This window comes from Anser anser, assembly GCF_964211835.1.
Source record: "Anser anser genome assembly, contig: HAP1_SCAFFOLD_152, whole genome shotgun sequence".
NCBI lineage: Eukaryota > Metazoa > Chordata > Aves > Anseriformes > Anatidae > Anser > Anser anser.
Window position 1 is genome coordinate 132,947 of NW_028153745.1, and position 25,076 is coordinate 158,022.

The window sequence follows — 25,076 nt, forward strand, 5'->3', positions numbered from 1 at the left end:
AGACCCTAACCCTAAAAACCCTATCAACACTAAAACCACAAAATACTTTAAAACCTTAACACACTAACCCCCAAACCCTAACCCTTATAACTCCAACCCTAACAACCTTAAAATCCTAACCCTAAACCCTGGAAACCCTAACCCTGAAACCCAACCCTAGTGCCTTAGCCCTGAAACCTTAAAACCCTAACACCTTATTAGAAACACTCTGTAACCAATACCATAGGCTCAGGCAAGTATCTCAGTGAGGTAGCATTTTTATTCACGATTGCAATGGCAGGCGTCCCACAAGCCACCTACTAGTTCCATAACACAGTTTATATAATTTTTTTTTTCCTCTCGGTGACCAGGACCCTCCCCAGTTTCCCCATTGACTGGGTAATCCATGTTCACAATCTATCCAGTGCTTCACAGAAAATACACAGCTGCTGGCCTGTTACTAGTCAATTTTATTTTTTTCTTGACTGTTTTCCTCTTTGAGGTGGTAATGTTTCTTACACCGTGATTTCCACCCAATTGCTCTAAGGATTCTGGTTGTCTGCATTTTACAAGGTTGTCTGTTAAGCTTTCTTATCACTGCAAGCATATATCAATACCACCTTCCTTCCCTCTAAACGATGTAACTCTGTGCAAAAACATTTTTATTCCCACAACCTTGATCCCCTTACCCTAAAATCCTTATTCTCTTTAACCCTAACAACTCTAACCACAACCCTAACCCTTCATATCAACCCCCCGACGCTAATGACACTGACTAATGATCCAAACCCCAAACCCCAGGCAACCAACAAAGAAACCGACACAAAGCTGAAAACTACAAAAAAGGCAAAACCCTGGATACAGACCCCAAATCACAAACACGCTACCAAAATGCTACAGAAAAGCCCCAGACGCAGGCCCCAAGCACTACAGCTAGGCCCCAGAAGCTCTAGACACATCCCAAAGCCAAAATGCAATCCCCAAACACTACAGAAAAGCCCCCAAACACCAGACACAGGCTGCAGAAGTCTACAAGCAGGCCCCAGCCACACCCGGATGCAGACCCCAACTGTCCACAAGCAGCTCCCAACCCACCCCCCCCATGAACTGGACCCCCCACCACCACCACCCAGATGCATGCCCCAGGCCCCAGGCCTCAGCCCCAGCCCCCACACCCCAGACTCAGGCCCCAAAGGTGTACAACCAGCTCCCAACTGCCCCCCTCAAAGGGAGGCCCCAAAGCCTGCCAGAGGACCCTAGAGCGTACAAGCAGCTCCCAACCCCCCCGGCACAGGCCCCAACCCCCCCCCCCAGACACAGGCCCCAAAGGTGTACAAGCAACTCCCCATCCTCCCCAGAGGCACGCCCCAAAGGTGTACAAACAGCCCCAACCCCCCAAGACCCAGACCCCTACAGCGTAGAAGCAGCTCCCAACCCCATGCCCCCAAGGCACATGCCCCAACCCCTCCCCCAAGGCAGGCCCTAACAGTGTACAAGCAGCTCCCACCCCCCCCCAGACGCAGGCCCCAAAGGTGTACAAGCAGGCCCCTACAGTATACAAGCAGCTCACAACCACCCCCCCAAAGGCAGGCCCCAACCCCCTCCAGATGCAAGCCCGAAAGGTTAAAACCAGCTCCAACCCCCCAACCCCCCCCGCCCCGCGCAGACGCAGGCCCCAAAGGTGTACAAGCAGTTCCCAACCCCTCCAAGGCAGGCCCCAAAAGTGTACAGGCAGGCCCCTACAGTGTAGAAACGCTCCAACCCCTCCCCTTCCACCTCGAGGGAGGCCCTCCCCCCCCAGTATACACGAAGCTCCCAACCCCCTCTCAGAGGAATGCCTAAAAAAGTATACAAGCAGCTCCTAACACCACCCCCCCCCCCAAAAGAGGCAGTCCCCAAAGGTGTACAAGCAGGCCCTCAAATCCCTTAGGTGTACAAGCAGGCCCTTCAAATCCTTTAGCCCCTGCGCCAGCTTTATTGGCGAGCAGCGAGGCTGGGGGGGGAGGGGGGCAAGACAGCCTTAAATAAAATACAAATATAGAAAGTGTTATAAATGGCTGTTATAAATCCAAATAGGATTACAATCAAAGTTTACAATTTATTAAACGAATAGAGGCAAGCAAGCAGCGCTGGATGCGCCGGTGATTCAAAGATCATAAATCCAATTTCTTTAAGTGATTTATTCTTTATTGACGGCGCCGGATGCACGGGGGATCTTTCCGCCTATCGTGCATCCCGAAGTGAAAAGCCGTCCCAAATTTATACATCACAGTGATTAATATTTTATTAATGCCTATACATATTCATTATCTAACCCCGCCTACTCTCGCTTCTCATGCTAATCAGTTTTTTGTGTCCTGTGCCTGCGCAGATCCTCTCAGTGGTCTTGGGCAGGGGTCGTCGAGCTGTGGTCGGTGGTCTCAGAGAGGAAGGCCATAAGTCTTCCTCACAGTGTACTTTTCACCCTTGGTCAGGATTCTGCTGATTTAGCTTTCTTCCTAACCGCAAGGACTGTTTTTTCTTCGAATCTTCTGCTCATTATTTTCTTATCTTGGATTCCAATGTCTTGTTCGAGATATATTGCCCGTATATGTCCTATTTCGAGATACATTGTCCGTACATCTGTTTCCTGCCCTACACCTAATGTTCTGTTCTCCTTTAATAGTTTCATTCTTAACCCTTTCTTATCTGGAATCGCCTCAGCTTCCCTAATCAATCCCCCCTTTTCTTTTCCCCATGCAAATTCTTTTGCATTGCATGCCCTTATCATTAGCAGTATCGCAGTAACATACATACAAATATTCCTACTGCCAATAACATAACCAGATCAGTAAAAACTTGTTCTAACTATTGAAAATTGGGTAACCATGAGGTTAACTTATTCCATATTTCCTCAAAGCCCCATGAAATGTTATCCTTACTAATCTTATACAGAACCTTTGTTTGTTTCTATATTTCCTCTATGTCGGTAGAGACCTTTCCGAATACAAAAATTCTTCTTCCCAGCCTCTACGATATGTATCCCTCAATACCTTGCCATGTACTCTCGTCAGGGAAGCTAATATTGCCATTCGTTGTAACAATTTCCAATTCCAAACAAGTATTACAAAAGATAATATTAAACTTATACCAACTAACATCAATAGAACAATAATTGGGTGACACAATGTGTTCAAAATCCCAGTTGCAGTTGGCGACCATCCAAAGAGTTTGTCCCACCAGCTATGATCTGTGTCTTGTTTTACTCTTTGCAAAACTCTGTTTATTTCTTTTGTATCATGGTGGACAGTGATTAAAGTCTTCTCTCCATCTTCCTGAATGCCTTTTAAAATTTTGATCAGGTCTTGGTGTTTAAGTAATTGCTTCACTAGCGTGAGGTTCATCCCAATAGGTGTGGGTAATAACTTGTGATACATTGTGTTGTTGGACTTGATCAACTGGTGGGATACCACTGGTGCTGAATATAAAAAATCACACCCGATGATTCTAACAAAGTTACAAATACAAAAGTTAGAGTGATTTTTGCTAGGTAGAGTTATGTTTTCCTCATCTACTTCTACAAAAGCACAAGCAGTCCTTAAACACACACAGCCTTGACCAATATATACAAGCACAGTCTTTTGACTAGTATTTGGATGAATTTCAAAGTGGCAAACACCTTGCTCAGTGTCAAGACAGACATCCTGAGCATCAATTGTGTTGCTCTCACAAATAAATCCTTGTTGTTCCCGGGTAACACATGATTCTAGATTCACAGACTGCCATTTCCCGTTCTTCATCCGGGCCCAGGTTCTATGCTCCGAAGGATAGAGCACTGTTTCCTCATGATTTAACCCTAGTGCAACAATGGGGTGGATAACATAAACTGTAGCATTACGTATAGTAAGCACAAAGGCAGTAGCCATGTTAATAATGGGATCATAGGTAAAATTTACCAGAGTCCACCAAGATTGGAACTTCTTTTCAAAATCATTGGCATTGTCCCAAACAATCTTTCGGACTTCAGCCGGAAAAATGCCTTCACTTCCTTCCCTAATGATCAAGGCAGCCGTTGCCTGCATCCATAACTGTACCTGTATACAACTAAGAGCTAAAGATACATTATCTTGCGCCATACTAAGTGCATCTATTATTAGTCTGTGGTCCTGGTCTTCAGCCTTTTCCCATATTGGTAACACCTTTGAAACTTGCCATTGGCTAGTTCCCAATGCCAGTAAGGATGATTGCAGGGGCTGTTTTAGTTTTGTCAAATCGCTTGTTGCTGTGGCTAGCTTATTCATTAGTATTTCTGAATCAATTCCATTTAAAACTCCTAATCCTGTTCCTAGCATTCCAGTTAAGTCTCTTTGTGTTCTGCCCCTGAGGTGTACTTGCTTTTGTGACCATATTGTCCAGCCTTCTAATGATGTCTTTAGGAAAGGAGAACAGGCTGGTTGAACTGCTGAGATGTTAATTTGTATTAGCAATTCAACACGCTTGAGAGACCATTCTGGATTAAATAACAATTGTTGTTGGCCTGTGTTCCTTACTACATATGGGCCTGTTTCATAAATTTTGGGTTCCAGCTTGACTGGGGCTTGGGCATAGGTTGTAGGGGAAGGAAGTGCAATAGGGGGTCTCACTGTTGTAGGAAGTATAGCATATATTGTAAAATTTATCATGAGGCTCTCGCCTTCCTTGATCTCGAGCTTTTGACCATTATTAGTCCAAAAACAGTTAACTGCTACAGTCTGTGTTAATATAAAATTATACCAACAATCTAATTTACCTGGGCGGATACAACCTTCTTGTTGGCCACTTTTGGAAGTCGGTTTTACTAAAATCCCCGTTGCTTTCTCGTGGGCTGTTCCATTAATCATACGGCACCCTATTTCAATTTCGTCCCCTACAGTTCTTTGGTGTATCCACCCTTCCCCTAAATTTCGCCATTCTGATAATGCATGTAAATGATCACCATTTGTTCGCCAAATAACCACAACAGCTAACTTTCCATTAATGCTCTTATCCTCTGTGGTTACGGCTTCAGACCAAGGCCACCCACCATTCTCTATCATCATAGAAGCACCTTCCAATTCTTGAATCACAATTACAACTATAAGCCACAGAAATAAAACAATTCTGTTAACTAAATTTCTGCTAACTACATTACTAAATACTCCTGACCATAGTGTCTTCATTTCGCTTGACTGAACTTTAGTTTCAGTTCACCGTCACCCAGCGTTACTTTCCAGGGGGCTTTTGGAGCTTTCTTCACTCTCGAATAATGGATCCAGGCCGTTTGCTCCTTAATCTTGATGGCGGTATGTGTTGTCAGCAGCACCTGGTATGGTCCCGTCCACTTTTCTTCCAAAGGGCGACCTGCAAATGCTTTTACATACACATAATCCCCAGGTTTAAAGGGGTGGATTGGTTGGTCCAGCCCTCTAGCCCTGGTTCCTGAGACAACTTTAGATATTTGATCCAACTGTTTTTGGAGTCCTATTAAATAATTATACAAGTATCCCGACCCCAGTTGCGTCAGGTCCTCCCCGCTGAACAAAAACTGATAGGGTCTTCCGTATAATATTTCAAAAGGGCTTAGATTTTCCTTTGTCCGTGGTTTTACTCTAATTCTAAGTAAAGCCAAAGGGAGAGACTGAGGCCATGATAAATTAGTCTCTTGCCCTATTTTGGCTATTTGTTGTTTGATTAGATGATTCATCTTTTCCACTTGTCCGCTTGCCTGTGGTCTGTAAGGGGTATGGAGTTGCCAGTCTACCCCTAAGACCTTACTTACTTCTTGAACTATTTGCGCACAAAAATGAGAGCCTCTATCTGAGGACATTGCTGCCGGAATTCCGAAACGCGGTATTATCTCATTCAGTAAAACCTTAACCACTTCTCTTGCCTTGTTGGTTCGACAGGGAAAAGCCTCCGGCCACCCGGAAAAAGTATCTGTCAAAACCAACAAGTATCGATACCCCCCTTTTCTTGGCAGTTCTGAAAAATCTATCTGCCATTGTTGTCCTGGATAGTTTCCTTTACTGATTATTCCGAACTTTACCCTATTTTCTGTATTAGGGTTATGATGCAAACAAATACTGCATTGCTGGGTTACTTGTTTTACCGTAGTATACAGATTTCTTCCCACCAAGACTCGACTCAGATTTTTATATAAGGTGTCTGCTCCCCAATGAGTCTTATTATGTTCTGCCATGACCATAGGCCATATTAAATTAGAGGGTAGTACAACCCTATTATCTTTCAGGTATACCCATCCATCACTCCTTGCTTTTCCTCCCAGGTCCCCAATTAACTTTTGATCTTCCCGTGTGTACCTAGGTTCCTGTCCTTCACCTAAAGTTTGTATTTTACCGTCTGGTATTAAAGTGAGCGCTTCTGCCTCAGCCAATCCGGCCACCCTTTTTGCTTCTTGGTCAGCCAATCGGTTCCCTACCTCGAAGTCAGCGGTTCCTTTTTGGTGTCCCCGGCAATGTATAACAGCCACCTTCTCTGGGTGCTTTACCGCTTCCAACAACTTCAAAATCTCCTCAGCATATTTTATTTGTTTTCCTTGGGCCGTTAATAATCCTCGTTCCTTCCAGATAGCCCCATGTGCATGCACCACACCAAATGCATACTTAGAGTCTGTCCAGATATTTACTTTCTTTCCTGCTGCTAGTTCCAATGCCCGCGTAAGGGCAATTATTTCTGCTTTCTGAGCAGACGTCCCAAGGGGTAATGGTTTCGACTCAATTACCTGTTGAGTGGTCGTCACCGCATACCCTGCTTTGCGTTGTCCTTGTTTCACAAAGCTGCTTCCATCAGTATACCATGATTCGTCCGCGTCTTCCAAGGGCTCCTCCTTGAGATCTGGTCGGCTAGAATACACAGTTTCCATAGTTTCGATACAATCGTGGACCACTGGCTCGTCAGGAGCGTTACTAAGGAAAGAAGCTGGGTTCACAATGTTAGTAACCACACTTTCTACGTCATCTTGCTCCACCAGTATTGCTTGGTATTTTAAAAATCTTTGAGGGGATAACCAGTGTGCCCCTTTCTGCTCCAAGACTGCCGAGACAGTGTGTGATACCAGCACGGTTATCTTCTGTCCCATAGTGAACTTCCGAGCCTCCTGTATATTCATGATGACAGCGGCCACCGCTCGAAGGCAACCCGGCCAACCTTTACTTACTTCATCCAGTTGTTTAGAGAAGTAGGCCACAGCTCTCCTGTAGGGGCCCAGCTTCTGTGCCAGCACCCCTAGAGCCATCCCTTGTCTCTCATAGGAGTACAACCAAAAGGGTTTAGACAAGTCCGGTAGACCCAAAGCTGGTGCTCGCATTAACTCCAATTTAAGCTTCTTAAAGGCAGCCCGTGCTTCCCCCGTCCAGACCAATTTCGATTGGTTATTCTTGATGAGGTCATATAGGGGTTTTACAATTAGTCCATAATTATTAATCCATAGACGGCACCAACCTGTCATCCCTAGAAAAGTTTGTAATTCCTTAATGGTCTGTGGTTCTGGGGTACGGCAGATAGTTTCTTTCCGTTCTGTTCCTAACTCCCTTTGTCCCCCTGAAATCTCAAACCCCAAGTAAGTTACACGTGACTGAATCAGCTGAGCCTTCTGTTGAGAGACTCGATACCCATTCAAACCCAGAAAATTAAGGAGACTTATCGTCCATTGCATGCAGCTGCTCCTATTCTCAGTGGCTATCAAAAGGTCATCAACGTATTGCAGCAGAACTCCTTCGGTGTTTGGGGCCTCCCAAACCTCAAGCTCTTTTGCTAGTTGATTCCCAAAAATCGTGGGGCTGTTTTTGAATCCCTGCGGCAATACGGTCCAGGTCAATTGAGCCTTTCGTCCTGAGTCTGGATTTTCCCATTCAAAAGCAAAAAGCTTCTGACTTTCTGGGGCTAAAGTCAGGCAGAAGAAGGCATCTTTTAAATCCAGTACGGTAAACCAAACTAAATTATCTTTTAATTTAGTCAGTAATGTGTACGGGTTGGCTACCACAGGGTGTATATCTTCAGTGATCTTATTTATAGCTCTTAAATCCTGCACTAATCTATAGTTCTTCCCATCTGGCTTCTTAATTGGTAGTATAGGAGTATTATATTTCAGATTCACACTCAACCAGCAGTCCATGTTTTAAAAACTTATCCACTATCCCCTTAATTCCTTTCCTGTCTTCTAATCTTAGGGGATATTGCTTAATCTTAACTGGCCTTTCCCCTGGCTTTAATCTCACCACTATCGGGGCTGCATTTTTGGCTCGCCCAGGGATGTCAGTAGCCCAGACTCCTGGGTAAACTTGGTCTAAAATCTCCGAAGGTACTTTACCGATGGGGTCTGCTTGTATCAGCGTTAAGCTTAGCGCGGTTATCAGCTTTTCTTCTCTCACCTTTAACCCCACCTTCCCTTTTTCAAAGACAATTTCCGCTTCTAATTGTTCTAGTAAATCTCGCCCCAGCAAAGACTTCGGGGATCCTGGTAAATATAAAAACCTATGTATTCCCATCTGTTTCCCTAACTTATATTTTAAAGGCCTTAGGAAAAAGGCTTTCTCGTGCTGGCCTGTAGCTCCTATCACCGTCACAAAATCCTCATCCTCTGGTATCAATTTCTGGTTTAACACAGAATAAGTCGCTCCTGTGTCAATTAAAAACTCCACTTCCTGTCCTGATTTCCCTAGCTTAATTTTAACCAGCGGATCTGCTAGGGTAGAATCCCCCGGTCCACTTCATTGGTCGGGAGATACACTAGCTACCATCAACCTGTTCTTCTCCCATTGTTTCCGACATTCCCTTTTCCAATGACCCACTTCCCTACAATATGCACACTGATTCGGTCTCAGGGGAGGCTTTACTGACCTTCCCCTTATCCCATTCCCTCTTCCTTTTCCCCGAAAAGGTTCTTCTTGCCTCTGTAAGGCCGCAACAGTTGCCGCAGCAATAGCCCTACCCAGCCTTTGTTTCTCATTCCCTTCTCGATTCCTAAATACCCTCCATGCCTCTTCCACCAGCCTTTCTAAATCTCTCACATCCGGCTCTTTCATTTTCTGAAGCTTCTGCCTTATATCGTCCGCAGACTGACCCAAGAACAATGATACTAGCTGGACTTTACCTTCCTCAGAAGAGGGGTCTATCGTTGTAAATTTTTGCATTGCTGTCCTTAGCCGATCGAGAAATTCTGACGGGGTCTCAGTTTGCCCCTGTTTTATGGTATATAACCTAGACCAGTTTACAGACTTTGGTATCGCACTTTCCAAGGCGATCCTAATCCATTCCTGATATCTTTTTAATAACCTATAATCACCCTCATCATTATAGTCCCAGTTTGGGTCCACTCTGGGCACATATACCTCCACAGTTCCAGGTAAAACTGACGTTACCTGGGTCTGTACTTGAGTTTGTGCATTCTTAATTACCAGTTGCTTTTCCAGTTTCCGATAATGCTGCCAGCATTATCTCTATATCTTTCCAATCGGGATCTAAATTCTTTCCAATCAGCTCAAACCTCCGGGCCACTGATTCTGGATCATCCCGGTATCCTTTCACAGCTTCCTTCCGTGAATCTAACTCGGCAGTTGTGAAAGGTACTTTTATCCGAGCTGGTCCGTTAGCCCCCATAGCCTGTCGTAACGGGGCTTGAATAACGGGCCCGACCTTACTTCGGGTTTGAGCCGTGATCGGGGTAAAGTCTCCATTCCCCCAACTCTCATTTTTCTTATCTATTCTGCCGTTTCCTGGTCTCGCCCCCACGCCTTGTTCTATTATCTGGGGCGGGAGGACATAATCCTCCATTCTCTCCTCTGACTCATTCAATTTCAAACATCTCTGCCCGATACTGCACGCCGAACAACATCTTTTCATTTTTCCTGCCCCTTCCTTCTTCATATCCTTTTCTATTGCCAGGATCAAAGGATCCTGTGGGGCTAAGTTAATTCCACACTCCTTCTGCCATTCCGGGTGGTTTCTCAAAGTGAAAAACATATCTGCGTATGACACCTCATCCCACTTTCCCTCTCTCCTTAGAAACAACATTAACTGTAGTAAAGTATTATAATTTAAGGTTCCATTCAGTGGCCATTTCCCTCACAATCCAACTTATAAAGTGGCCACCATTGATTACAATATTTTATCAACGTTTTCTTATTTTCAGTTCCACCGGGGGATCCCCCTATATTTTTCCAATGACTCAAGATACATCCCAACGGGCTTTTCTTTGGAATCCCACTACTCTGCTGCCCCCCCATGTTACAGTTCAGAATGTTTCTTGTTACACAATACAAGCCGGCAGCTTTCCACAATAACACCAAGATCCTAGTAACGTTATAAAGTGTACAATCAAAATCCCAAAGACAATAGCCAAGGTCAAGTTCCACATTTAAACACAACGTAACACTAACCTCGCATGCAAAGGTTATTTGTTTCCCAACAGCAACTGAGTGCTTTCCAAAAAACCAAATGCCGTCCTGCAGAAAACTTTTACTTTCCGACTTACAGACGACCCCAATTGACCGGTCAACCAAATAAACCAAAATAAAGAATATAATCACTTACAATGATGGGGTCCGTGTCTGCCTCCGCAGTGATCCGTTGAGTCGAGGAGTCCCTCCGGGAAATCCCGGGGGTACCCTAGGGAGTCCTGTTCCCAGCGGGTCCTGCGGTCCGACAGAGAAGAAGTCCCATCTGGGTCGCCAGATTGATTCAAAGATCATAAATCCAATTTCTTTAAGTGATTTATTCTTTATTGACGGCGCCGGATGCACGGGGGATCTTTCCGCCTATCGTGCATCCCGAAGTGAAAAGCCGTCCCAAATTTATACATCACAGTGATTAATATTTTATTAACGCCTATACATATTCATTATCTAACCCCGCCTACTCTCGCTTCTCATGCTAATCAGTTTTTTGTGTCCTGCGCCTGCGCAGATCCTCTCAGTGGTCTTGGGCAGGGGTCGTCGAGCTGTGGTCGGTGGTCTCAGAGAGGAAGGCCATAAGTCTTCCTCACAGTGTACTTTTCACCCTTGGTCAGGATTCTGCTGATTTAGCTTTCTTCCTAACCGCAAGGACTGTTTTTTCTTCGAATCTTCTGCTCATTATTTTCTTATCTTGGATTCCAATGTCTTGTTCGAGATATATTGCCCATATATGTCCTATTTCGAGATACATTGTCCGTACATCTGTTTCCTGCCCTACACCTAATGTTCTGTTCTCCTTTAATAGTTTCATTCTTAACCCTTTCTTATCTGGAATCGCCTCAGCTTCCCTAATCACCGGGAGTCTCTGCTCCCCCAGGACGCACACCTGTTACGTTAGGCGGCTGGTTTTGATGCTCCCAGGCTAATACATATTCATTACTACTTCGAGAAGAGGCAGGGTTATTAGAATTGGTTTCCGGAATCCGAAACCCCTCCCAGGGGCGCCTGCGTACCAGTCTCTGGTGGTCTCTCGGGGCTTGCTCGGGCTGAATGCTGGTTGTCTTCCTCTCAGGCTTTTGTCCTTCAATTGTCCTTCATCTCCCCCTTCCTCCTCGTTTGGGAGCCTCTGTGCCGGATTTCAGAAACTCTAGCAACATCCCCTGCAGTAGTCAGCACTTTTCCCTAAAAACCCCTTTGTTCTCTTATCACCTAGACCCGGGCCTCGATGTTAACCCTTCAAATCCCTTAGTGACACGAATTGCTGGACCATTCCTTACAAAAGGAAGGATAAAATATGTAGAGGAGCAATGGCACACGCGAAAGCCCAGCGCCGCGGGCAGAGGCAGCGAAGGTTGACGGCAGAACAGTGCTCGGTTTGAACACGGAGAGGGAAAGCGAGGGGAAGGTGGCCGAAGCCGGCCGCAGTCTCTGAGCTCTCCTCCTCCTGATTGTTTTCTCTCAAAGCCATTTCTGTCTGTGTGCGGGCACCCGGAGCCGGCAGAAGTCCCCGTGAAGTCCTTCGGCAGGACGGAGGGCTGCGTGGGCTCCAGTGAGAGAGGGAGTTAGGAGAATCTTATCAAGTAGAGATAGAGCGCTGACAGCGTTAAACTAGGATGCTACTTAGCGTCTTTGCTAACTATGGTGCATTGTGCCAATTAACTAAAGCAAGAAGCCTTGGGCCCCTTACCAAGGTCAGTCTCCTAATAAGAGAGTGAGCCTATCTTAAGAAACTGGGAGAAACTGGTCCTGCAGATGGACAAGAGCCAAGGAGCAACTGAGTCTGTGCAAAGACAAGAGGTCAACTAGCGGTGACGAGGAAGAGTCATCAATCTTCATGCCCACGACCTCCCGTGCTGCCCAGCGCTGAATAAACATACCTACTTTACAATCTCACTGATTGTGGAGTCCCTTTTCCGCAAGTCACTAGCAGCGGTTTCTTCCGCAGAGGTTTTCCCAGAGCCGCTTCAAAGCTTCCCTCGCGGAGCTGGGGCGTCGCAGGGGGTCGTCAAAGCACGCACGCGCACACACACACACACGCACACACACACACACAGGCGTTGTTGTCCAAACAGAAAGTATTTACAACAAATTCGACAAGCGGTTTTCCTCTGCCAGCAGCAAATGTCTGAGGGCCCCTACAGCTTCACAAATCATAGCACAAAGAGCCTAAAGTTCCTCTAAAATTTAGGGAAATGATTCAAAATAGATCTGCTAGGGGAAAACGATCACTGGCGGCAGGGTACACAATACACGCGAGTCTCAGCTCTCCTCCGCAGGGTCAGTGCCCACGCCCAAGTGCAACGCTGATGGCACCCGAACATTTGCTGTAGCAGGCAGCAGAGCCAGCAGCTCAGGGGAGCAGTTTTAAAAACCAGGAGGCACTTAAACCAACCCTTAATTGACCCAGTTACTGCAGGAGAGTCCCGACTACTCGCCCTGGAGTCCTACTGTCACCAGCAAAAAGCACCAACCAAAGCTTGGGGGAACTTTGGTACAGCACAAGAGAAGGGAGTGGGGGTAGCGTAGCCGTATCGCAGAGCTGCTGCTTTTCACACCATTTTATCATCCCTGATAATTGAAAGTAAGGCCGGGTGGGCTGACCCCAGCACCACCACTCCTGGCAGCATGTTTGGTCCACAACGCTAGAATAATTATTTTGCTCCCTCCCGCCCCTACAGCTTCATCATCTGAAAAGATTACAGTCAAAACAATGGCATACACAAATAAAAGTCAAGAGTTGATGTTATAAATGACTGGGTCCCAAATAGGATTACAATCAAAGTTTACAATTTATTAAATGAATAGAGGCAAGCAAACAGCGCTGGGTGCGCCGGGAGTCTCTGCTCCACCAGGACGCACACCTGTTACGTAAGGCGGCTGGTTTTTATGCTCCTAGGCTAATACATATTCATTACTACTTCTAGAAGAGGCAGGGTTATTATAATTGGTTTCCCGAATCCGAAGTCCTCCCAGGTGCGCCTGCTTATCAGTCTCTGTTAGTTTCTCGGGGGCCGCTCGGACAGGGAGGCTCATATTCTTCCTCCTTATCTAGTGGTCTCTTGGCCGGCTGTCAGAAGTTACTGCACGTCCGTGCAAAGTCAGCAGTTTTTCTCTGAAGAAATCCCTTTGTTCTCTTCTCGCCTAAACCCAGGCCTCGATGTTAACCCTTCACACCCCTTAGTGGCACGAATTGCTGGACTATTCCTTACAATTCCTCCCTTTTTTTTTTTTTAATATCATCAATTCGTGTCTCTTCTTCAACTTTTGTTAGTAGCAGTTGGATTTCATCAGTCAGTTCTCGGGGTGTCCATTTCTTAAGCATCATTATCGACACATCACCTTTTCTCTCCCAAAGTCATCACAAACTGGGTGCTATTTATTATCCGCCGTATCAACAACGTAAAGCAAGGTATCATACAAGGTATAAACAATAATGTCATTACACCACATAAAAATAAAAATAGCATCCTTTTAACCCATGGTCCACCGGGCAACCATGAAAAGAAATCCCAATCCATACCCTTCCAAGTTTGTACTGGGACGTGGGCTAGCTTTTTAATTTCTTTTGTTATCTGCTTAACCACTTTTCCATTATCATCAATTTGTAAACAACAATTAGAATCGTTCAGTTTTCCACACACTCCCCCTTCTTCTGCTAGTAAATAGTCTAAGACCATTCTACGTTGAAAGATAGCATTCCTCATCTGAGTGGATTGATCAGCCAGAAGATCCAAGGTCGTCGCTGTTTAATTGGTTACAACTTCGAGGATAGCTTGCGACCTAATTATTCGGTTCAAATTATAAATAGGTTCTCGGGCTCCTGATACCAACTCATTCGGGTTCCAGGTAGCTGGCCCATAATGCTGTATGATTCTTTCAGGAGGCCATTCATCCTTTCCCCATTTTTGGGCACTATCCCCGGATAAGGAAGTATCAATAGATCGTTTTACTCTGTTCAGGTCATCATATAATCTTATTCCTAAATGATTTCCTTGTGTTTGTGACAATAAAAAGAACAAGGGTCTTATGTACCCCCCATAGCATATTCCCGACCAGTTTCCAGGTAGCCTCTTGTAAGCATGTTTGCCACACACCCAATAATGTCCCTTTAGGGCCCACGTCCCGTTTGGAAAAGGACCATCCCATCCATCTTTACCCTTTGGGGCGTGATAATACAGAGTGTCCTTGTTACCGAGTGGTCCTGTTACAATGTCTGCCCCGTTTGTACTCGTATATGCACGCTTCCAAGCTCCCACGTTGGGTTTCCACTTACAGTCACAATTCAGTTCTCTTTGGCGACCTGTCATATTATAAGCCTTTTTCGCCGTCCAATCTTGAGAGTGTGGGAAGCGCCTTCAATCAGGGGGTTGGGCCCGCTTTCAGAGCTTGTGTTACCATTCAGCCCTTCAGGGTGATCCAGCTCCTGGAAAAACTAATCACAATTTTATTATGGGTTTAAAAGGTTCTCATGTTATTTTTCTCAGGACAAACTGATCTTGGTGTGGGAGAAGTCCGGTCGAGGCACTCTCACTCGGCGGTCAATACCCATAGGGGTTGCCTCCCTCGGTAGACCATACACGCCGCAGTGGAGGGTCCTACCCCGGTCTTGCCTTCTCCCTTTCCTCCCTTCAGCCTTGTCCTCTTTATCCAGTGCCCTTAATTCATGCAGAACCTCATTGCTGGGATATCAGTTCCTCTTTAGTCTCAGTTTCAGTTCCCCAGGAGTGGACTCAACCCTCCAGGCTTCGGTAGTTATTGGTCCTTTTATTCTGGATGCGTGGGTCCAACCCCTTCTTGCTGTTCTCACAGCTGTTTCAGTAGTAAGTAAAACAAGGTACAGTCCCTCCCATCGGGGGTTCAATGATTCTTCTCTCCAGGTTTTTATTAAGACCTTGTCTCCTGGTTGTATTTTATGAATAGCAAATCCTAAAGGTGGTGTCTGAGTCATCATCCCAATTTCTCTTATCTCCTGTAATCTCCTTCCAATGGTAATTATGTATTTCTGGATACTATGATCCTCAACTACATTGTTCCCTAGGGGCATCCCTTGAGAATAAGGCATACCATATAACATTTCATATGATGATAATCCAGTCTCACTGTGTGGTTTAGTTCTTATGTTTAAAAGTGCCAATGGTAAGCATTTCGTCCAGGGCAGCTGTGTCTCGATCATTAACTTAGCCAATTGTTGTTTTATTGTTTGATTCATCCTTTCTACTTTCCCTGAGCTTTGTGGGTGCCACGGAGTGTGGTATTCCCACTGAATACCTTTCAAGGGGTACATCCTTCAAATCTTTGTGGCTGGCGTATGTTCGATTATTTGCACACAACTGTGTTCCAACGGTCCTTCTTCTGGAACAGTTCCTAGAAATACTGCTGGATATAACAGGTTAGTCGTTTTCAAGGTTATGTCATCTTGTTCAGTTAGGATTGCCTGATATTTCATCATCCAGCTGGGTGATAACCAGTGCCCCCCCCCCCCCCTTTGTTCCAAAACGGTTGTTACCATATGTGGTCCAAAAACTTCAATACGTTTTCCCATTTGAAGGCAAATAATTTTCTACTATCTTTATCAAGAGGTATGCAAAAGAAGGCATCCTTTAAATCTATCACGGTAAACCATTTATATTTCCCTTTCACAGATGTTAACAATGTGTAAGGATTAGCTACTACCGGGTGAATATCCTTTGTTATTTCATTTATTGCTCTAAGATCTTGTACAAATCTATACTCGCCATTCGGCTTCTTTACTGGAAAAATTGGAGTATTGTATTCCGATTTACATTCTTCCAGAATCTGATATTTGAGAAATTTGTCAATAATTTTCACCATTCCCATGCCTAGCTTCTATCTTAAGTGGATATTGTTTGATTCGAACAGGTTTGGCTCCTTCCTTTAATTCCACCTTTACCGGTTGTGCCAGTTTCGACTTCCCTGGTACATCTGTTTCCCGTACTGTTGCTATAACTGCATTTTCTACTTCTCTTGGAATATTAACAAAGGGTTTATCTTTGATCATTAGGATTTGGCCTACTTTGGACTCAGGTACCTTCATTATTAATTCTCCATCCTCAAAGGTTATTGTTGCATCTAATTTGGCTAATAGATCCCGTCCCAAGAGTGGCATCGGGCATTCTGGTACATACTAAAATTTATGGGTTAGTTCCTCACCCCCAAAACGCAAATCAAGGGGTCGTAAGAATGACCATTCTTCCTCTTTCCCTGTGGCTCCAATTATTGTAGTTGTCTTAGTTCCTAATCGTCCTTTTAAACTATTTAACACTGAATATGTTGCTCCTATTACATTTACAGCCTAATTAACACAGAGAAAGAAGCTCCCATAACCAACAAAAAATTCAAGCCTGTCTTCGTTTCCTAGCTTTATTTCAACTAGTGGACCTGCTAGGGTAGATGCCCCAGGTCCCCATCATTCCTGACTGTTGTTTGTCCTGCAGCCTAAGACAATTTCTTTCTGATATCAGGGGCTGATTGCCCTGGAAAGAGGTTAGCCAGTTGCCTCTCTCTCTTTTTTTTTTTTTTTTTTTTTTTTTTTTTTTTAAGCCAGGTCCATTTTTTTTTTTTTTTCATTGCATTTCAAAGTTGGTCCAGAAATTCAAAAATTCCATAAATTCCATAGGGGTTTCTTTTGGACCTTGTTGGAACAGATTCTCAATTCCCAATAGCCAATTTAACCAGATTTTAGTATTTACATAATTTCCGGGGTGATTAGGGTCTCAGTGAGGGGGTCGCTCAGGGGAATGCAATCGTTGAAAGTTCCCTGAGCGGTCCCATTGGCAATCTGAGCTCACACAGGAACTCAGGTTGTTTCAAGAGTTAGCTGCTTTTCTGTTTCCACGACAACTCTCTCGGACCCATCATGGTCCCTCCGCCCCAGAGGGCTCACACCGTGATTTTGAGATCTCAGCCTCGGGTTGAGGCGGAACTATCAGAATTCCTACATCCTCTTTCCCTGCTCATTCAGCATCAAAATGCTCTGTTAAATACTACATGCCACACAACCTTTAACACCTTCAACAATCCTTTTAACACTTCCTTTATCTTTCTCCAGCCTGTACTTTTCTAATGCCAACACCAAAGGCTCAGTCAGGGGCCAACTTAATTCCAAACCTTTTCCCTCCAACATGCTGAAACAACATATCACTATACAACATTTCATCCTATTTTCCTTCTCTCCTCAAAAACATTAATTGCAAGACACTGTTATAGTCGATTGATCCATAAAGTGGCCATTTAGTTTATATAGTGGCCACCATTGATTGCAATACTTAGTGAAAGTCCTCTTGCTTTCTGTGCCCCCATTTCTAACAATATCCTTCCAATGTGCCAATATGCACCCGAGGAGGCTTTTTTTTTTTTTTTGGACGTCTTTGTTTTGGATTTTACCCATTTCCTTGATTTCCCATTCCCTTTTATTTATTTATATTAGTTACTGTCCCTTGTTTCAATTTCCACACAAACCATTTTATTGCAGGTTTTTACTATCTTTTCCTAATCTTCTTCCCAAATGTCCCAATTCTCTGGGATTAAACTCTTCTTTCCACATACAAACTTTACTATTTCAGATTATTAATGAGCCCCATTCCAATCATAAATCCGCAGGACTTCGGAAAAACACCTGAAGCACTCAGCCTTCTGTCTTCTAGACAAACAATAACACCTTTTCCACAAAATTTACATTTCAATAAGACCGAATTTCAAGCCAAATGCTAATTTTTCTCATGCACTTTGTTAGTAAGCCTACACAAAACAAGGAATCACTCCTGTGTATCCGTCAAGATGGGGGTTTAAAAAGGTATTGAGGCCTAAATAAATTCGCTCTCCCCCTTCTTACCGAATTCCCAGGGCTCAGGCCCGAACCACCAAAGAAGTGACTCTCCGTTCTACCACTTTGATAATCAGTCAGCCCCTCTCCCCCGATACTTGGGAAACTGACCGAACACCACCGCGAATATAGCCAAACTTCTAAACTGTTACTTAGATAATGCTCCCACCTTCCTCCTTGACACAGTCAAAACACTTAAGAACAAAACAGGATTACAAGATGCACCACCGGGGGTGGATTGTTAGGATATAGAGGTGGTAGGTTATCCAATGACTCCCATTCATCATCTTTTTCTTTTTCCTTTTTTTTTTTTATTTTTTATTTTTTATTTTTTTGTTCTCTTCTTCGTCAAACTTCTCGTCTGCTTTTAGTGTAAATATTGAGGCTGGAAAAGGACGTGAGATCCTGATCCATAATCCTGCATAATCACTTTCCTCCTGGCTAAAAGGTTCCTTTGAATTAACATGTATATTTAAGGCCTGGCAAACCCAGTCTTCAAAGGATCTGAAAACGGGCCAAAAGACATGTGGTCTTAAAGGCTCCTTTGGCCATTCTGTCATACAATACTGAACCATTTTTAATTTACTTTTTCCCTTTTCCGGGGCCCCTATCGTTCCAATTTCTAATCATTATCCCTAATGGACTTTCTGGTGGTATGTCTGGTAATTTGCTCCCTTTTCTCTGGTCCCGGGTCTTCAATTTTGTCTGACCCATCTAGGAATTTTACTGTGGCAATTCCTACAGCCCTTGGTTGCCTTAGTGAGAGTGTCTTGCAGGGGGTTTAGGACCTATCACCCACCCACGAATCCTATAGGAATCGCTTCGGTCCTTCACCGGCCAAGTCCCTCGCGGGAGATTGGAACCGCGGTTAGAAGACCTCCACAATCGCTTCGGAACTACGTTACGTCTCAGTCACACTCTCACACACACAGGCAACCGAAACCCACCCAACCGAACGGTATACGCCTTAAATACTTACGACTCCGTCGTCTTCGTTCGGATCTTCGCGCGCAGAATTACGGGCAAAATATAGTGCTGCAGCCGGCAAAGGGAGCTCATAAAAAAATCTAAATCTTTGCTTGCCCTTATTCAGGTTCAAGATGGCATTAGCCCCGACCTGACTCGAACAGGAGCCACCAAATGGTGGGGGCGCCCCTCCTAGATCAAGTCAGAATTCAGGAACCAAGACCATCCCGGACGAGCCCCCAATTGTTATAAATGACTGGGTCCCAAATAGGATTACAATCAAAGTTTACAATTTATTAAATGAATAGAGGCAAGCAAACAGCGCTGGGTGCGCCGGGAGTCTCTGCTCCCCCAGGACGCACACCTGTTACGTAAGGCGGCTGGTTTTTATGCTCCTAGGCTAATACATATTCATTACTACTTCTAGAAGAGGCAGGGTTATTATAATTGGTTTCCCGAATCCGAAGTCCTCCCAGGTGCGCCTGCTTATCAGTCTCTGTTAGTTTCTCGGGGGCCGCTCGGACAGGGAGGCTCATATTCTTCCTCCTTATCTAGTGGTCTCTTGGCCGGCTGTCAGAAGTTACTGCACGTCCGTGCAAAGTCAGCAGTTTTTCTCTGAAGAAATCCCTTTGTTCTCTTCTCGCCTAAACCCAGGCCTCGATGTTAACCCTTCACACCCCTCAGTGGCACAAATTGCTGGACTATTCCTTACAGTTGACATAGTAACTCCGGGATTTGGGTATCAACTGTCCGAGAAATCAGAACACCCAGGCTTCACAATGTGCCCAACATCGAGCTGTGCCAAGGGGGGGCGGAAGGAAGAAGCTTTCCGTTTAAGCCTTCAGAGCATCGCTCCATCACTACGTCAATTCACAGCCACCACAGCGTGCCGATGGACATCTTTCTGTGCCAAAAGAAACAAGTGCTTTGTCCTCTTGATATCAAAGGTAGCCACCTATAGTTACGGAACCATGCACAAGACCTTAACTCTGACCAGCAGGAAAACTTAGGACAACTGAGTGCAGATCCTGCCAATTTCTACCAGTTCCAACTGTGCTTTAAGTCTCATTGCAAAGCCTCAGTTAGAAAAAGGATCACCTCAGGGTATCCAACAAGAAGAAGAGTTGTTTTCTTTTTTTTTTTTTTTTTTTTTTTTTCCAATATACCATAGGACTATGCAGTTCAATCATCAATCATCTTGGAAAGCTCAAGGAGGAGGTCATCCTCATCCTTCCCTGGGTCCAAGTCGAGCTCGGCTTCCAGTATGCCGTCTGAGAGTTCCCAAAGTAGCATCTCTAAATCCTCGTCTACAGATACGGGCGCGTTGCCTGTGGAACTCAGCCGGCGTGTCCTTGCTTCTTCTAGCTGGGAAGAAGCTGAAGTCGAGCTTGAGAACTCCATTGGCTCCACGGATTCTGCCTGGCTTCCAAGATGTGCTTCAGGTCTTGGCAGAGCAAGGAAGAGAACAATCAGTATATGCCATTTCTTAACGGGAAATCCCTTTTCTGCAAACCGGCTCTTAAAACCGTAGCCAACCCCTCCTGCACTTCAATCTTACCCAGGGATTGTTATTCAATTAACCCAGGGCTACATTTAGAGCCCAATATATTAGCAGGTACATTTTTCAGTTTGGGGGTTTCTCTGTGAAGCCAGAGCACCCGGAGTCTAGCAAAGATGGGAAACCAACATGGCCTCCCGGAAGCCCAGTGTCCGAGAACTACATCTCCCGGCATGCTCTGGGAAAACAATATGGACTCCCGGAAACCCGGTGGCCAAGAACTACATTTCCCAGCACTCCCCAGAAAATTGAGCCTCGCAGCGTGCCGTAGGACGCCATTTTTTGCTCTGTTACATTACCGGTTTCGTGTTTATGGAGGGTTTTCCCGCCGTTTTGGGGGGTTTCCCCTCAATTTCGGGTTTTCAGCTCTCCATTTCAGAGTTCTTCCCCGCAATTTTGGGGTTCCTTCCCCTAATTTGGTGCTTCGCCCCCCCCCCCCCCACTTTTGGGGTTCCCCCTCCATTTTGGGGATTCCCCCCAATTCCAAGCCCCCCACAATTTTGGAGGCCCCCACCACCCTTTCTTGGCCTGCCACCCTAATATTAAGGTTCTTTCCCCCAATGTTGGGGTTCTCACCACATGTTTGAGGTTCCTTCCCTTAATTTGGGGCTTAGTTCCCCGGGATCTGGGGCTTTAACCCCAATTTTGGGGGTCCCCCCCAAGTTTGGGGATTCCTCCCCAGGTCTGGGGGGGGGTCCACATTCAATTCTGGAATTTCACACTTCCATTTAAGTCTTCTTCCCCCCAATTTGGGGGTTCACCCACCCAATTTTGGGGGTTCCTCCCCTAATTGGGGGGGACACAAGCAATTTTGGGGGGGACACAACCAATTTGGGGGGGGACACAACCAATTTGAGGGACCCCACAATTTTAGAGTCCCGCACCCTCCTTTTTTGGGTTTCCCCCAATATTAAGAGCTCTTCCGCCCAATTTTGGGGGACCCCACAATTTTGATGTTTCTTCCCCTAAATTGGGGCTTCGACCCTTCAATTTTGGGGGGGGCTCCCCCCTTAGTTTGGCCTTCCACCCTAATATTGGGCCTTAGCCCTAAGAACCCTGACCCCTAACACTACGGCTCCCACGGATCTAACCCTAAGCCCTACCCCAAAAAACCCTAGAAACCCTAACCCTAAAAACCCTTACAGTCCTAACCCGATAAAATTTACCACACTAGACCTACGCCTAAAAGCCCTAACCCTAAAAATTAAGACCCTCTAAAATCCTAACCCAAAACGTAAAGATTCTCAAAGCCCTAACGCTGGAGACCCTAACCTTAAAAAAAAAAAAATAAGACCTTAAAACCCTAACCCTAAATACCTGACCATAACTAAAACCCTAAGACCCTAACCCTAAAAACCCTATCAACACTAAAACCACAAAATACTTTAAAACCTTAACACACTAACCCCCAAACCCTAACCCTTATAACTCCAACCCTAACAACCTTAAAATCCTAACCCTAAACCCTGGAAACCCTAACCCTGAAACCCAACCCTAGTGCCTTAGCCCTGAAACCTTAAAACCCTAACACCTTATTAGAAACACTCTGTAACCAATACCATAGGCTCAGGCAAGTATCTCAGTGAGGTAGCATTTTTATTCACGATTGCAATGGCAGGCGTCCCACAAGCCACCTACTAGTTCCATAACACAGTTTATATAATTTTTTTTTCCTCTCGGTGACCAGGACCCTCCCCAGTTTCCCCATTGACTGGGTAATCCATGTTCACAATCTATCCAGTGCTTCACAGAAAATACACAGCTGCTGGCCTGTTACTAGTCAATTTTATTTTTTTCTTGACTGTTTTCCTCTTTGAGGTGGTAATGTTTCTTACACCGTGATTTCCACCCAATTGCTCTAAGGATTCTGGTTGTCTGCATTTTACAAGGTTGTCTGTTAAGCTTTCTTATCACTGCAAGCATATATCAATACCACCTTCCTTCCCTCTAAACGATGTAACTCTGTGCAAAAAAATTTTTATTCCCACAACCTTGATCCCCTTACCCTAAAATCCTTATTCTCTTTAACCCTAACAACTCTAACCACAACCCTAACCCTTCATATCAACCCCCCGACGCTAATGACACTGACTAATGATCCAAACCCCAAACCCCAGGCAACCAACAAAGAAACAGACACAAAGCTGAAAACTACAAAAAAGGCAAAACCCTGGATACAGACCCCAAATCACAAACACGCTACCAAAATGCTACAGAAAAGCCCCAGACGCAGGCCCCAAGCACTACAGCTAGGCCCCAGAAGCTCTAGACACATCCCAAAGCCAAAATGCAATCCCCAAACACTACAGAAAAGCCCCCAAACACCAGACACAGGCTGCAGAAGTCTACAAGCAGGCCCCAGCCACACCCGGATGCAGACCCCAACTGTCCACAAGCAGCTCCCAACCCACCCCCCCCATGAACTGGACCCCCCACCACCACCACCCAGATGCATGCCCCAGGCCCCAGGCCTCAGCCCCAGCCCCCACACCCCAGACTCAGGCCCCAAAGGTGTACAACCAGCTCCCAACTGCCCCCCTCAAAGGGAGGCCCCAAAGCCTGCCAGAGGACCCTAGAGCGTACAAGCAGCTCCCAACCCCCCCGGCACAGGCCCCAACCCCCCCCAGACACAGGCCCCAAAGGTGTACAAGCAACTCCCCATCCGCCCCAGAGGCACACCCCAAAGGTGTACAAACAGCCCCAACCCCCCAAGACCCAGACCCCTACAGCGTAGAAGCAGCTCCCAACCCCATGCCCCCAAGGCACATGCCCCAACCCCTCCCCCAAGGCAGGCCCTAACAGTGTACAAGCAGCTCCCACCCCCCCCCCCAGACGCAGGCCCCAAAGGTGTACAAGCAGGCCCCTACAGTATACAAGCAGCTCACAACCACCCCCGCAAAGGCAGGCCCCAACCCCCTCCAGATGCAAGCCCGAAAGGTTAAAACCAGCTCCAACCCCCCAACCCCCCCCGCCCCGCGCAGACGCAGGCCCCAAAGGTGTACAAGCAGTTCCCAACCCCTCCAAGGCAGGCCCCAAAAGTGTACAGGCAGGCCCCTACAGTGTAGAAACGCTCCAACCCCCCCCCTTCCACCTCGAGGGAGGCCCTCCCCCCCCAGTATACACGAAGCTCCCAACCCCCTCTCAGAGGAATGCCTAAAAAAGTATACAAGCAGCTCCTAACACCACCCCCCCCCCCCCCAAAAGAGGCAGTCCCCAAAGGTGTACAAGCAGGCCCTCAAATCCCTTAGGTGTACAAGCAGGCCCTTCAAATCCCTTAGCCCCTGCGCCAGCTTTATTGGCGAGCAGCGAGGCTGGGGGGGGAGGGGGGCAAGACAGCCTTAAATAAAATACAAATATAAAAAGTGTTATAAATGGCTGTTATAAATCCAAATAGGATTACAATCAAAGTTTACAATTTATTAAACGAATAGAGGCAAGCAAGCAGCGCTGGATGCGCCGGGAGTCTCTGCTCCCCCAGGACGCACACCTGTTACGTAAGGCGGCTGGTTTTGATGCTCCCAGGCTAATACATATTCATTACTACTTCGAGAAGAGGCAGGGTTATTAGAATTGGTTTCCGGAATCCGAAACCCCTCCCAGGGGCGCCTGCGTACCAGTCTCTGGTGGTCTCTCGGGGCTTGCTCGGGCTGAATGCTGGTTGTCTTCCTCCCAGGCTTTTGTCCTTCAATTGTCCTTCAGCTCCCCCTTCCTCCTCGTTTGGGAGCCTCTGCGCCGGATTTCAGAAACTCTAGCAACATCCCCTGCAGTAGTCAGCACTTTTCCCTAAAAACCCCTTTGTTCTCTTATCACCTAGACCCGGGCCTCGATGTTAACCCTTCAAATCCCTTAGTGACACGAGTTGCTGGACCATTCCTTACAAAAGGAAGGATAAAATATGTAGAGGAACAATGGCACACGCGAAAGCCCAGCGCCGCGGGCAGAGGCAGCGAAGGTTGACGGCAGAACAGTGCTCGGTTTGAACACGGAGAGGGAAAGCGAGGGGAAGGTGGCCGAAGCCGGCCGCAGTCTCTGAGCTCTCCTCCTCCTGATTGTTTTCTCTCAAAGCCATTTCTGTCTGTGTGCGGGCACCCGGAGCCGGCAGAAGTCCCCGTGAAGTCCTTCGGCAGGACGGAGGGCTGCGTGGGCTCCAGTGAGAGAGGGAGTTAGGAGAATCTTATCAAGTAGAGATAGAGCGCTGACAGCGTTAAACTAGGATGCTACTTAGCGTCTTTGCTAACTATGGTGCATTGTGCCAATTAACTAAAGCAAGAAGCCTTGGGCCCCTTACCAAGGTCAGTCTCCTAATAAGAGAGTGAGCCTG

At 46.1% G+C, this 25,076-nt stretch overlaps 2 long non-coding RNA genes across 2 annotated transcripts; both read right to left on the reverse strand.

Annotated features, from left to right (window-relative positions):
* Positions 1-2,737: 2,737 nt before the first annotated feature.
* Positions 2,738-12,083, reverse strand: LOC310891566. Its single transcript, XR_014577630.1, has 2 exons — positions 10,374-12,083; positions 2,738-5,346 (listed from the first exon to the last, which is right to left on the reverse strand). It is a non-coding gene; the product is annotated as an uncharacterized lncRNA (long non-coding RNA).
* Positions 12,084-13,158: 1,075 nt separating this feature from the next.
* LOC310891567 lies at positions 13,159-20,991 on the reverse strand. Its single transcript, XR_014577631.1, has 2 exons — positions 19,211-20,991; positions 13,159-15,764 (listed from the first exon to the last, which is right to left on the reverse strand). It is a non-coding gene; the product is annotated as an uncharacterized lncRNA (long non-coding RNA).
* Between the last annotated feature and the right edge of the window lie 4,085 nt (positions 20,992-25,076).